Below are 12,694 nucleotides of genomic sequence, written 5' to 3'. Positions count from 1 at the left end.
CAGGAACCGCGGTGTTGGCCGTCGAATGGCGCTAGCTGCGCAGCATTTGTGCACCGCCGCCGTCAGTGTCAGCCAGTTTGCCGTGGCATACGGAGCTCCATCGCAGTCTTTAACACTGGTAGCATGCCGCGACAGCGTGGACGTGAACCGTATGTGCAGTTGACGGACTTTGAGCGAGGGCGTATAGTGGGCACGCGGGAGGCCGGGTGGACGTACCGCCGAATTGCTCAACACGTGGGGCGTGAGGTTTCCACAGTACATCGATGTTGTCGCCAGTGGTCGGCGGAAGGTGCACGTGCCCATCGACCTGGGACCGGACCGCAGCGACGCGCGGATGCACGCCAAGACCGTAGGATCCTACGCAGTGCCGTAGGGGACCGCACCGCCACTTCCCAGCAAATTAGGGACACTGTTGCTCCTGGGGTATCGGCGAGGACCATTCGCAACCGTCTCCATGAAGCTGGGCTACGGTCCCGCACACCGTTAGGCCGTCTTCCACTCACGCCCCAACATCGTGCAGCCCGCCTCCAGTGGTGTCGCGACAGGCGTGAATGGAGGGACGAATGGAGACGTGTCGTCTTCAGCGATGAGAGTCGCTTCTGCCTTGGTGCCAATGATGGTCATATGCGTGTTTGGCGCCGTGCAGGTGAGCACCACAATCAGGACTGCATACGACCGAGGCACACAGGGCCAACACCCGGCATCATGGTGTGGGGAGCGATCTCCTACACTGGCCGTATACCACTGGTGATCGTCGAGGGGACACTGAATAGTGCACGGTACATCCAAACCGTCATCGAACCCATCGTTCTACCATTCCTAGACCGGCAAGGGAACTTGCTGTTCCAACAGGACAATGCACGTCCGCATGTATCCCGTGCCACCCAACGTGCTCTAGAAGGTGTACGTCAACTACCCTGGCCAGCAAGATCTAGGGATCTGTCCCCCATTGAGCATGTTTGGGACTGGATGAAGCGTCGTCTCACGCGGTCTGCACGTCCAGCACGAACGCTGGTCCAACTGAGGCGCCAGGTGGAAATGGCATGGCAAGCCGTTCCACAGGACTACATCCAGCATCTCTACGATCGTCTCCATGGGAGAATAGCAGCCTGCATTGCTGCGAAAGGTGGATATACACTGTACTAGTGCCGACATTGTGCATGCTCTGTTGCCTGTGTCTATGTGCCTGTGGTTCTGTCAGTGTGATCATGTGATGTATCTGACCCCAGGAATGTGTCAATAAAGTTTCCCCTTCCTGGGACAATGAATTCACGGTGTTCTTATTTCAATTTCCAGGAGTGTAGTATATGCGAAACCTTCTTGCGTTCGCTGCTCTTTTCAAGTACACATTTACCCAGGGAATTTTAGAAAGGTTGTCCGCTATTGGCAGATCTGTGATAGAATATTTGAAACCACTTTCCCCTTTCATTACTTTCCCCCAACGTGCAATCTCCAGTGACCCTTTCTGTTCCCTCCTCTATAACAGTGTATCAGTCAGCTATGACTAACAGATTTTCACCATTTTATCATTTCTTCTATTTCCACAATTATTCTCCCTATTTCCTCACCATTATCATGTGGTGCAAACAAGTAAACGTGCACAATGTTAGTTGCTTTTGGCTTAGTTTCAGTTCTCAGGAAAATAATTCTGTCACTGTATTGCTCATAGCAACTCACCATGTTACCCACCTTTTCATTTACGACGACACCAACACTTCTTACTCTTTTACCATTTTACATTCATCCGACCACAAATCTTTGATCTCTTCCCATTACTCTTTATTAATACCTACCGTCTAATTTACGCCTGGTTATTCCTCTTTTCGGATTCTCAAATTTTCCTGGAACATTCAGACTTACAATATTCTGTGCTCCAATTTTCTAAACAATAGCCATACTTATTCTTTGTCCTTCTGATAGCACTCTTTCCTCCTCTCTCCCTCCCCTCCCCCCCCCCCCCCCCCGCCCTTCGTGCCCCTTCCCAGACAGTTTCCACCAGGAGATAAGAATCCGAACGGAGAAACTGATTACATTCCGGAATTTTATGAGAACGAAGTGGTCACCAAGATGTTTCTTTAAAAAACTACATGTCGGGTAGGCTTAACTTGACTTTTAGTTCAAATGGCTCTGAGCACTATGGGACTATGGGACTTAACTTCTAAGGTCACCAGTCCCCCAGAACTTAGAACTACTTAAACCTAACTAACCTAAGGACATCACAAACATCCATGCCCGAGGCAGGATTCGAACCTGCGACCGTAGCGGTCGCGTGTTCCAGACTGAAGCCCCTAGAACCGCTCGGCCACCCGGCCGGCTGACTTTTAGTGCTATGACTCCCACCGTCTTCGGAATCCTTTTGCCGTTTATGCTTCCTCATACACAAAAAGCTAAAGGGTTCTCTGAGTCTCTATCCACTCTTCACTGAACCAAGCAACACAGAAACCGAACAGCAGCTGACTAGCGGCATGTAAAATGATACGACGAGTCGTGATTTTGCCTTCTTTTGACAAGGCTGTCGACACAATGGGAGTGAACGTTGCTAATGCAATGTTTATGTCATTGTAGCCTATTGTTTTTATTCATAAATGCCTGAGATTAAAGTCAGGGCACAATGCCTTGTATCAGCAGTCACAGATGTTACCTCCCTACATGGCAGCCATTAAATACTGAAATTCTGTAAAATGAAGAACCCTCTTATGATAGTATAATAAACCGTTTCATATATTTGCATTAAACAGACATGAAATGTCCCTTTCAAAATAAAGTATTAACGAAACGTTTTCGTGGGTTAATTCGACACTTGACGTGTGCAACTTGTACCCAAAACCCACAGCCTAATTTCATCGCTGTCAACAGCATATCTGAGTGAGACAGAGAGGATTTTACCTTGCCCTCGTACGTTTTTCATAAGAACTCACCTACAAACCAAAGCCGTTTTGGTTACCTACAGTTAGGTAACTGCCCAACAAAAGCGCGATAAGATGAGAGAAGTACATGGTGGTAGCGGGCCCTCTTCACGTCTTCAGCAAACACTGCTGCTCTTAAAAGGTTCCAGCCTCTGCTCTTATCACTGTTTGCTTTGTCAGCAGCCCGCCTCCGCCGTTAGGTAACGTTGTTTCGGAAGAGCAGAACGGAAGCTACAGCACAATTTTTGTGCCGTGATTTCAGTACTCCGTTCACAGTATCAAAATGGCTCTGAGCACTATGGGACTTAACTTCTGTGGTCATCAGTCCCCTAGAACTTAGAACTACTTAAACCTAACTAACCTAAGGACATCACACACATCCATGCCCGAGGCAGGATTCGAACCTGCGACCGTAGCAGTCGCACGGTTCCGGACTGAGCGCCTTAACCGCGAGACCACCGCGGCCGGCACACACAGTATCAAAATAACACGCAGATTTACAGTCAAGCAAGCATAAACAAAAGACAGCAGAATGAAATAGAACAGATAAGATAAGCGACCTAGATAAACGAATTTAATAAACTGGAACGAAATTACTGTGATAGAAGCAACAAAGGTTACAGTTTGGCAGCCTGTCCACGATATGGACTGATAAAGGAACTGTCCTGGCCTTTGCCATAAGCGATGTAAGGCCTCCACAGGAAACATAAATGTGGATAGTCGACCGGGGATTTGAACCATCGACTTTCACAGAGAGAATCGAGTGTGTTAATCGCTACTCCACTTCATTAGGTTACCGACAGTAGTTATGGGTAAAACAAAACACATTTCAAGTGGTATCCGCTAGAGATGTACAAAGTTTTCCTGAACTGGAGAAATATGTTAATGTCACCCATTGGTCTATAACTCAGGAATATGGAGTACTACAGCGTGTGGATATGCAAAGCAAGTAACTACAAAATTTGACAAGAAAAAATATACACATATTTTAAGTGATACTACAGAAGATAGCTAAAACTTAAGTAATTAATTTAATGTTTTACGTAATGCTTAGTAAATGAGGAAATATTTGTACAGTAAATACGTCGCTCGTTAGGGCGAACAAAGAGAGAGTGAAATCGAAACGTTGTTTCTAAAGTTAGCAATAAACGATAAAAAAAATTACAGTTGATTCTCTTTCACCTCCATAAGCGCCCCCAATCAACTAAGATACGCTATTCTGGGAAGTTAGTTTTTGATTTGCCATTACCGTAAAAGATCTTTAGTAATCCTCATTCGAAAGTGTTGTGTTAACAATTATAACAGGAAAGATACCTGCTAATGATTCGTCATGTGCGTCAGAAGGGTGGCAGAAAATGAGTGTTCGGCAGGTGCAAAAATCAACGTTCTATGGGACATACGTATTGCACTTCAAAAATGGGCATCATCCACACTCAAGAAATGTTCAAAACAAACCATTAACTTGCGCCATGTAAACCGAATTAAAAAGGCGTGACAGGGTCACAGAGGTTTGCACCATCAAGGTCGAAGGCGAACTCCTTGGGAGTTACAAACCGTGCACGGGGTTCAACTAGGTATCCTCTGTAAAGAATGCATATAGAAGCGTATTGGTGTAACGGTGAGACGAGAACTGATGGAATGTAACGGTAGACTAGCGAATGCGAAACAGTCTATCATTGTGCTTATCGTAAAACTGGCTATCCCTCAAGGCGTAATGCAATAGTACGTTTTAGCCACGGGAAAATCAACCATTAAGAGCCTGAATTTGTCCAGTGGTTCCAGGTGGTATGAACTGCAATGTGACACACTTTTCAGGAGGGGTAGTTTGTTCTACAGCAGTATAATTTTTATATGTAGACCAGAAATGAAGCAAAAGCAAGTAATTTTGATTAGCTATTGGCCAAAAGCAGTACTCATACAGTTGCAGTTCTCCTACACACATTTTCCACTTTTGCTCGCTGTGACGTAAATATTCCCTACTGCCCTTTCAAGATCACGCACACCAGAAATAATCGCAGGGGGCAGAGCACCTCGAGCTTCTCGCAGCACAATAAATAACTTTCCAGGCAATTTGCCATCCAGATTAACAGTCGGTATAACTGCACAAGAGTGCCTTAAGACATTGGTGTTAGTTGATGTTGATGCAACGCTTTTGGTACATCTAATTTCCATAGTTTCTTTCATATGCATTTCCTCTTCAAATCCCGATTGATCGGAGTTGAAAACAAATTCCTTACTGATAAATAAGTTTATCTCATCTACAAATTTTCCGGCCGATTTCTCAGTTTGCTGTGCGTCGTCGAGTTGCTTGTTTGAAATTTCGTTATCACACGTCTTCCAGCACTGTAGCGCTGTTTGAAGTTATGCAGCCGTCCACTGCTTCCCTTGAAATCACTGTGATCTACGTCGAGCGCAATTTTATATACATAATGTAGTTTCTGTAACAAGTGTGTGTTGTCCTTCTTTGAACATCCGTAGTTTTCTTTATGCACTACATCATTTCCTATGGCCTTTGTCCCACTTCAACGCGTGTTACTATGGATTTGGCAGGGGTTTATTTACCGATTGTCAATTTTTCTTTATAGTTCACTGTTGCTATTTGAATTTACATAGCATCATTTGGTCGTGTAGAGATAGTGAGTTGAGCTGTAGACGCTAGAAGATGGAATGCCAAGTAGAGAAATCGAAACGTTTCCGACATATTCCTCTGTTTAATTTCAACAGAAGGATGACATCAGCGATGACAGTCATAACCAGATCATGCACAATGTATGGACGGAGCAAGGGAAGAATATAGTTTCCTCGTTTTACGGAGGATCATTTACATGCTGCTGACTCTCCACATTCAGGTAGACTTTTGGGGTTTAGTGAAGGTCATTTAAACGCATTAGTACATAGCTACCAACATCAGTGTACTCGAGAACTGGTAAATGTGATGAACTCTGATTATCACAACACTGTGTGACATTTACATCCAATGAGGAAGGTTCAAAAATTGTGTGTATAAGTACAACATTATCTAAGCCAAAATCACAAAAATCAGCGGGTGGCTATAAGTGCATCTCAGCTTGATCGTCGTCAACTAGCTCGTGAACAACACCGACCATTTCCATCCTGTATCGTCACCGATGACGAGAAATGGTATCTTTGTGCTATAGTAGGGGAAAGAAGGGAATGTCTCAGCCCGAACAAAAACATAGCTCCCTTTCCAGAGCCCTTTAAATCACTGCAGGCCAATGCCGGGATGGTTCCTCTGAAAGGGCACGGCCGACTTCCTTCCCCATCCTTCCCTATTCCGATGAGACCGATGACCACGCTGTCTGGTCTCCTTCCCCAAACCAACCAACCAACCAACCAACCAGAGCCCTTTGAGCATCCACAAAAGACGATGTTATGCATCTGGTGGAAGAACGACGGTGTGGAACACTTTGAATTGTAACCATCACTGCTGACATTTTTGTCAACAACAGAGAGATGTCTTGCAGACGTACGCGAAGGACAACGACCAGAGAGACTGCGCTGAAAAAGCCCGCCTGCGTTCTGCTAGATTGACAAAAAATACGATACAAGAGTCGGGTTGGCAAGACATTCCGCACCCACCTAATTCACCTTATGCCCTCAGATTTGTTCTATCGAATAACCTTCAAGAAACGTCCTTCCCGGTTGAAAATGAGCATGTGACATGGCTCTAAGAGTTCTTCGGCGCAAAACCACGTCATTTCTACTGTCATGGAATGGAAAAGTTATCCTAGCGTTCGCAGACTGTTGTAAATAGTGAAGGATAATATATTACTGATCACTAAAATCTCCGGTGTGTATATCTGTTGTGCTTATTAATCTTATAGAAAAACGCAACGAACTTATGCGCAAACCTAGTATTTTCATTTGTCGCAAAATATGAATCCACAGCGAAATTCTGTCACGAAATCTGGTAGAAAAACCTAAAAGATTCTGATAATACATGCAGACCGGTGGCCGGACGCAGTCAATACATTAACTTCGCGATAACAATGGTGAAGTCACGGTTTTCCGAAACTCCTCCACCAAAGAAGACGGGCCAAGATGAGAAACATAGCACTTCTTTCTTTCAGGAGTGTTAGTTCTGCAGGGTTCGCAGGAGAGCTTCTGTAAAGTTTGGAATGTAGGAGACGAGATACTGGCAGAAGAAAAGCTGTGAAGACGGGGCGTGAGTCGCTTGGGTAGCTCAGGTGGTAGAGCACTTGCCCGCGTAAGGCAAAGGTCCCGAGTTCGAGTCTCGGTCCGGCACACAGTTTTAATCTGCCAGGAAGTTTCATATCAGCGCACTCTCCCCTGCAGAGTGACAGTCTCATTCTGGAAACATAGAAGTAGATATCCTCGGTGTAACAAAGCAGCTTAAATCACTTAATAAAGCCAAGACCTCCGGTCCAGATCGTATACCAGTCAGGTGCCTCTCAGAATATGCTGATAAAATAGCTCCATACTTAGCAATTATATACAACCGTAAGCTCACAGAAAGATCCGTACCTAAAGACTGGAAAATTGATCAAGTCACACCAATACCCAGAAAGGGAAATAGGAGTAATACCCTAAATTACAGGTCCATATCATTAATGTCGATTTGCAGTAGGGTTTTGGAACATATACTGTATTCGAACATTATGAAGTACCTCGAAGAAAACGATTTATTGACACGTAGTCAGCGCGGTTTCAGGAAATATCGTTCTTGTGAAACACAACTAGCTCTTTATACTAATGTGTAATGAGTGCTATCGAGAGGGGATGTCAAATTGATTCCATATTTTTAGATTTCCACAAGGCTTTCGGCACTGTTCCTCACAAGCGTCTTCTAACCAAACTGCGTGCCTGTGGAATATCGCCTCAGTTGTGCGACTGGATTTGTGATTTCCTGTCAGAAAGGTCACGGTTCGTAGTAATAGACGGAAAGTCATCGAATAAAACAGAAGCAAAATCTGACATTCCCCGAGGAAGTATTATAGGCTCTCTATTGTTCCTGGTCTATATTAACGACATAGGAGACAATCTGAGTAGCCGTCTGAGATTGTTTGCAGATGATGCTGTCATTTACCGTCTTGTAAAGGCATCCGATGATCAAAATGACTTGAAAAATGATTTAGATAAGATATCTGTATGGTGCGAAAAGCGGCAATTGATCCTGAATAAAGAAAAGTGTTAAGTTTTCACATGAGTACTAAAAGAAATCAGCTAAATTTCGATTACGTGATAAGTCACACAAACCTGAAGGCTGTAAATTCAGTTAAATATTTCGGCATCGATCTCATAGATAATGTTGTGGGTAGAGCAAACCAAAGGCTGCGATTCATTGGCAGAACACTTAGAAGGTGCAACAGGTCTACATATACATCTACATGGATACTCTGCAAATCACATTTAGGTGCCTGGCAGAGGGTTCATCGAACAACCTTCACAATTCTCTATTCTTCCAATCTCATATAGCGCGCGGAAAGAATGATCACCCGTATCTTTCTGTACGAGCTCTGATTTCCCTTATTTTATCGTGGTCATCGTTCCTCCCTATGTAAGTCGATGTCAACAAAATATTTTCGCATTCGGAGGAGAAACTTGCTGATTGGAATTTCGTTAGAAGAATCCGTCGCAACGAAAAACGCCTCTCTTTTAATGATTTCCAGCCCAAATCCTGTATCATTTCTGTGACACACTCTACCCTATGTCGCGATAGTACAAAACGTGCTGCCTTCGTTTGAACTTTTACGATGTACTCCGTCAGTCCTATCTGGTAAGGATCCCACTCAGCGCAGCAGTATTCTAAAAGATGACGGACAAATGTAGTGAAGGTAGTCTCCTTAGTAGGTCTGTTACATTTTCTAAGTGTCCTGCCAGTAAAACGCAGTCTTTGGTTAGCCTTCCCCACAACATTTTCCATTTGTTCCTTCCAATTTAAGTTGTTCGTAATTGTAATACCTAGGTATTTAGTTTAATTCACGGCTCTTAGATTAGACTGATTTATCGTGGAACCGAAGTTTAACGAGTTCCTTTTAGCACTCATGTGGATGATCTCACACTTTTCGTTATTTAGGGTCAACTGTCACTTTTCGCACCATTCAGATATGTTTTCTAAATCGTTTTGCAGTTTGTTTTGATCTTCTGATGGCTTTATTAGTCGATAAATGACAGCGTCATCTGCAAACAACCGAAGACGGCTGCTCAGATTGTCACCAAAACCGTTTATATACGTAGATAAGGAACAACAAAGGCCCTGTAACACTACCTTGGGGAAGGCCAGAAATCATTTCTGTTTCACTTGATCACTTTCCGTCAATTACTACGAACTGTGACCTCTCTGACAGGAAATCAAAAATCCAGTCACATAACTGAGACGATATTCCATAAGCACACAATTTCACTACGAGCCGCTTGTGTGGTACAGTGTCAAAAGCCTTCCGGAAATCCAGAAATACGGAATCGATCTGAAAGTCCTTGTCAATAGCACTCAACACTTCATGTGAATAAAGAGCTAGTTGTGTTTCACAGGAACGATGTTTTCTAAACCCATGTTGACTGTGTGTCAATACACCGTTTTCTTCGAGGTAATTCATAATGTTCGAACACAATATATGTTCTAAAATCCTGCTGCATATCGACGTTAACGATATGGGCCTGTAATTTAGTGGATTGCTCCCACTACCTTTCTTGAATATTGGTGTGACCTGTGCAACTTTCCAGTCTTTGGGTACGGATCTTTCGTCAAACGAACTTTTGTACATGATTGTTAGGTATGGAGCTAATGCATCAGTATACTCCGAAATGAACCTAATTGGTATACAGTCTGGACCAGGAGACTTGCTTTTATTAAGTGATTTAAGTTGCTTCACTACTCCGAGGATATTTACTTCTACGTTACTCATGTTGGCAGCTGTTCTCGATTCAAATTCTGGAATATTTATTTCGCCTTCTTTTGTAAAGACGTATTGGAAGGCTGTGTTTAGTAACTCTGCTTTGGCAGCACTGCCTTCGATAGTATCTCCATCGCTATCGCGCAGCTAACATACTTCAAATACTACCAGAATCTCTTTGGATTTTCTGCCATGTTTCGAGCCAAAGTTTCGTTGTGGAAACTGTTATAGGCATCTCGCAACTAAAGTGACTGCGTACACCACGCTTGTTCGCCCTATTCTGGAGTATTGCTGTGCGATGTGGGACCCGCATCAGGTGGGGCTGACGGATGACATCGAAAAACTACAAAGAAGGGCAGCTCGTTTTGTATTATCGCGAAATACGTGAGAGAGTGCCACAGACATGATATGTGAATTGGGGTGGCAATCATTAAAGCAAAGGCGTTTTTCGTTGCGACGGGATCTTCTCTTGAAATTTCAATCACCAGTTTTCTCCTCCGATTACGAAAACGTTCTGTTGGCACCCACCTACATAGGGAGAAATGATCATCACGATAAAATAAGAGAAATCAGGGCTCGCACGGAAAAATTTAAGAGCTCGTTTATCTCGCGCGCCGTTCTAGAGTGGAACTGTAGAGAGACAGCTTGAAGGTGGTTCATTGAACCCTCTGCCAGGCACTTTATTGTGAATAGCAGAGTAATCACGTAGATGTAGATAGATGTAGATGTTCATCTGCGGCTACTCAAACATGCGGCCTTTAAAAATATTCCGCTTAGTCGGATGTAGTTGCAACCATTTTCATTGAAATAGAAAAGCCATATTATTAGTGAAACCTGGTAATGTATTGAACGATTTACGCTAATAGGGTATTTCATATTGATGACGAAATACTTGTCTCCTCTTACAAGAGCACACTGCAGACATAAGTTATTCCAGTGAAGTTCTGTGTATATGCCAGTCATAGTATGTAATCAGCGCAGTCAGTTTGGTAGATGAGGAGACCTGATGGAGAAGTAGAAAGAGCAATCGTGTTTGGACCTGGCCATGACCATACGGCGAATGAACTGTATGTGTATTAACGCGGGATGTCCAGCGTGTCTGCAAGGAATGGTCTACAACAAGCAGCAGTTAACATGGCGTCCGAAGAGAGGACTTCACCTAATCGACACAGACCGGAGAAGAGTGCCAAGCCAAATGAATGACAATGGGTTTGAAACCCGACAGGAATTGCTGGTCAATAAATGCAGGCGCATCTCTCCCAGTTAATGTGCGAATATTGCAGAGGTTACCTATGGATATTTAAAGTCAGGAACTTCATAAAAGGCTTGCAGTATCACATAAAGCTATATCCACTGGATCAACCAGCAGGGAAACTGGTCAGTTCCTGACTAGAGGTTTCTAGTATGATCCGACGAGCTGTGATACTGACTCTGCTTAAACGATGCAGAGCATCGAGTGCACCGATGCTCCAGTGTGTAGAGTGCACAGTTGAAGCCGGTGGAGTAGGTGTCTGAGTTCAGCTTACCGTGAACAGGATACAGGGTATTGATTTCAGCTTTACAGATGACCAAGTACAAGATGCCTCGTAGTATGCAATGTGGGAATTAATTGTGAGTCATTTCTGTCCTCGAGTGACGCTTGAGAGAGAACCAGCCTTAAGAAACACCACTATAACCTGTACACAACAGATTATGTAAATGTGGACTAATAAAGTGTCCCTAGTATGAATCCAAAATTGGCAAACTTACGACAAAACAATAAATAACGTCTAATATCCCTCAGAAAAAGAGCAAAATTTATTAAGTGGTCAAGGTATACCAATTTATGAGAAAGGTTATTTGTCGTGACAGTGTATTTATTGAATAAATTGCGAATGTATTTTGACATTTAAAAAAAAACACACACACACACACAGATGGAGTTGAAACACCTCTGTATCAAGATCATTTAAGTACTAGTGAGGTTGACCAATTTGGCGTTAAGGTGTGGAACTCTAGCAAGGCACCTTCCCTTCTTTGAGTTTCAACTGCAACGCTATCTGTTTCTATATTGAGCGGCAGTGAGTGCAAACCATTGAACTGCAAGTGTTTGGTTTATGCTTCAACTAAACATCTGGTGCTGCAGGTCGAAAGAACGTGCTGCGGAGTGTGAAAGGACACCTGAAAAATTCTTAACGTCTCGGGCTACAAAGATGCTCACCACACACTACAGTCTCTCGTGCATAGCCCCATACTCGTCGCCACTAACAGGCAAGTGTGCGGCTAGTGTGAGGCTTGCGTGGCCCTCGATGGACTCAAACGATGGACTCTGTTATGATCGCCGTGCTCCAATGGACCGCTGCTATTCAAACCTCTCTCCACGCCATTCTCTGACCAGTTCTCCCAGGTAGGTGTCCCTGAGTCTCCTCTACATTCTCTCGAAAAAGTCTACTCCCCCAAAATACGTTTCTCACGTAGAGCACAACGAAAAACACACACTTCCAAATGACATGCTGGCAGCCTGTCTCTACACCAGTCGCATAAGCGTATTGCCACACACAGCCATCCTCCATCACGTGGGCAAAATCGCTCCCCCAACAGCGTGTCTTGCTACCAAAGTATACAGACGATTGCAGTGCATATTCTGACGTCACCAGCTGCCTGCCTCCGCAGCTGCTTGGTAAGCACGGCAGAATGCCAACCGAGGGGCCAGGTTCGATTCCCGGCCGGATCGGGAAGTGGGCCTTGTGATCATCATTTCATTCTCACCGACAAGCAAGTTACCAAAGTGGCGTGAACTAAAATGATTTGCACCATTCGTGCGACCGTTCTACCCAACGGGAGGCCCCAGCTACACTCACATTTAATTTCATCTGCTTCCCAATCACGATGCTTATTTTTTTGTGCGTATGAGAAATCACTTGGCGTGAGAAA

Source organism: Schistocerca serialis, chromosome 9, assembly GCF_023864345.2.
Source record: "Schistocerca serialis cubense isolate TAMUIC-IGC-003099 chromosome 9, iqSchSeri2.2, whole genome shotgun sequence".
Taxonomy (NCBI): domain Eukaryota; kingdom Metazoa; phylum Arthropoda; class Insecta; order Orthoptera; family Acrididae; genus Schistocerca; species Schistocerca serialis.
The sequence above is the reverse complement of the archived record's forward strand: the minus strand, read 5'-3'. Positions refer to the sequence as shown.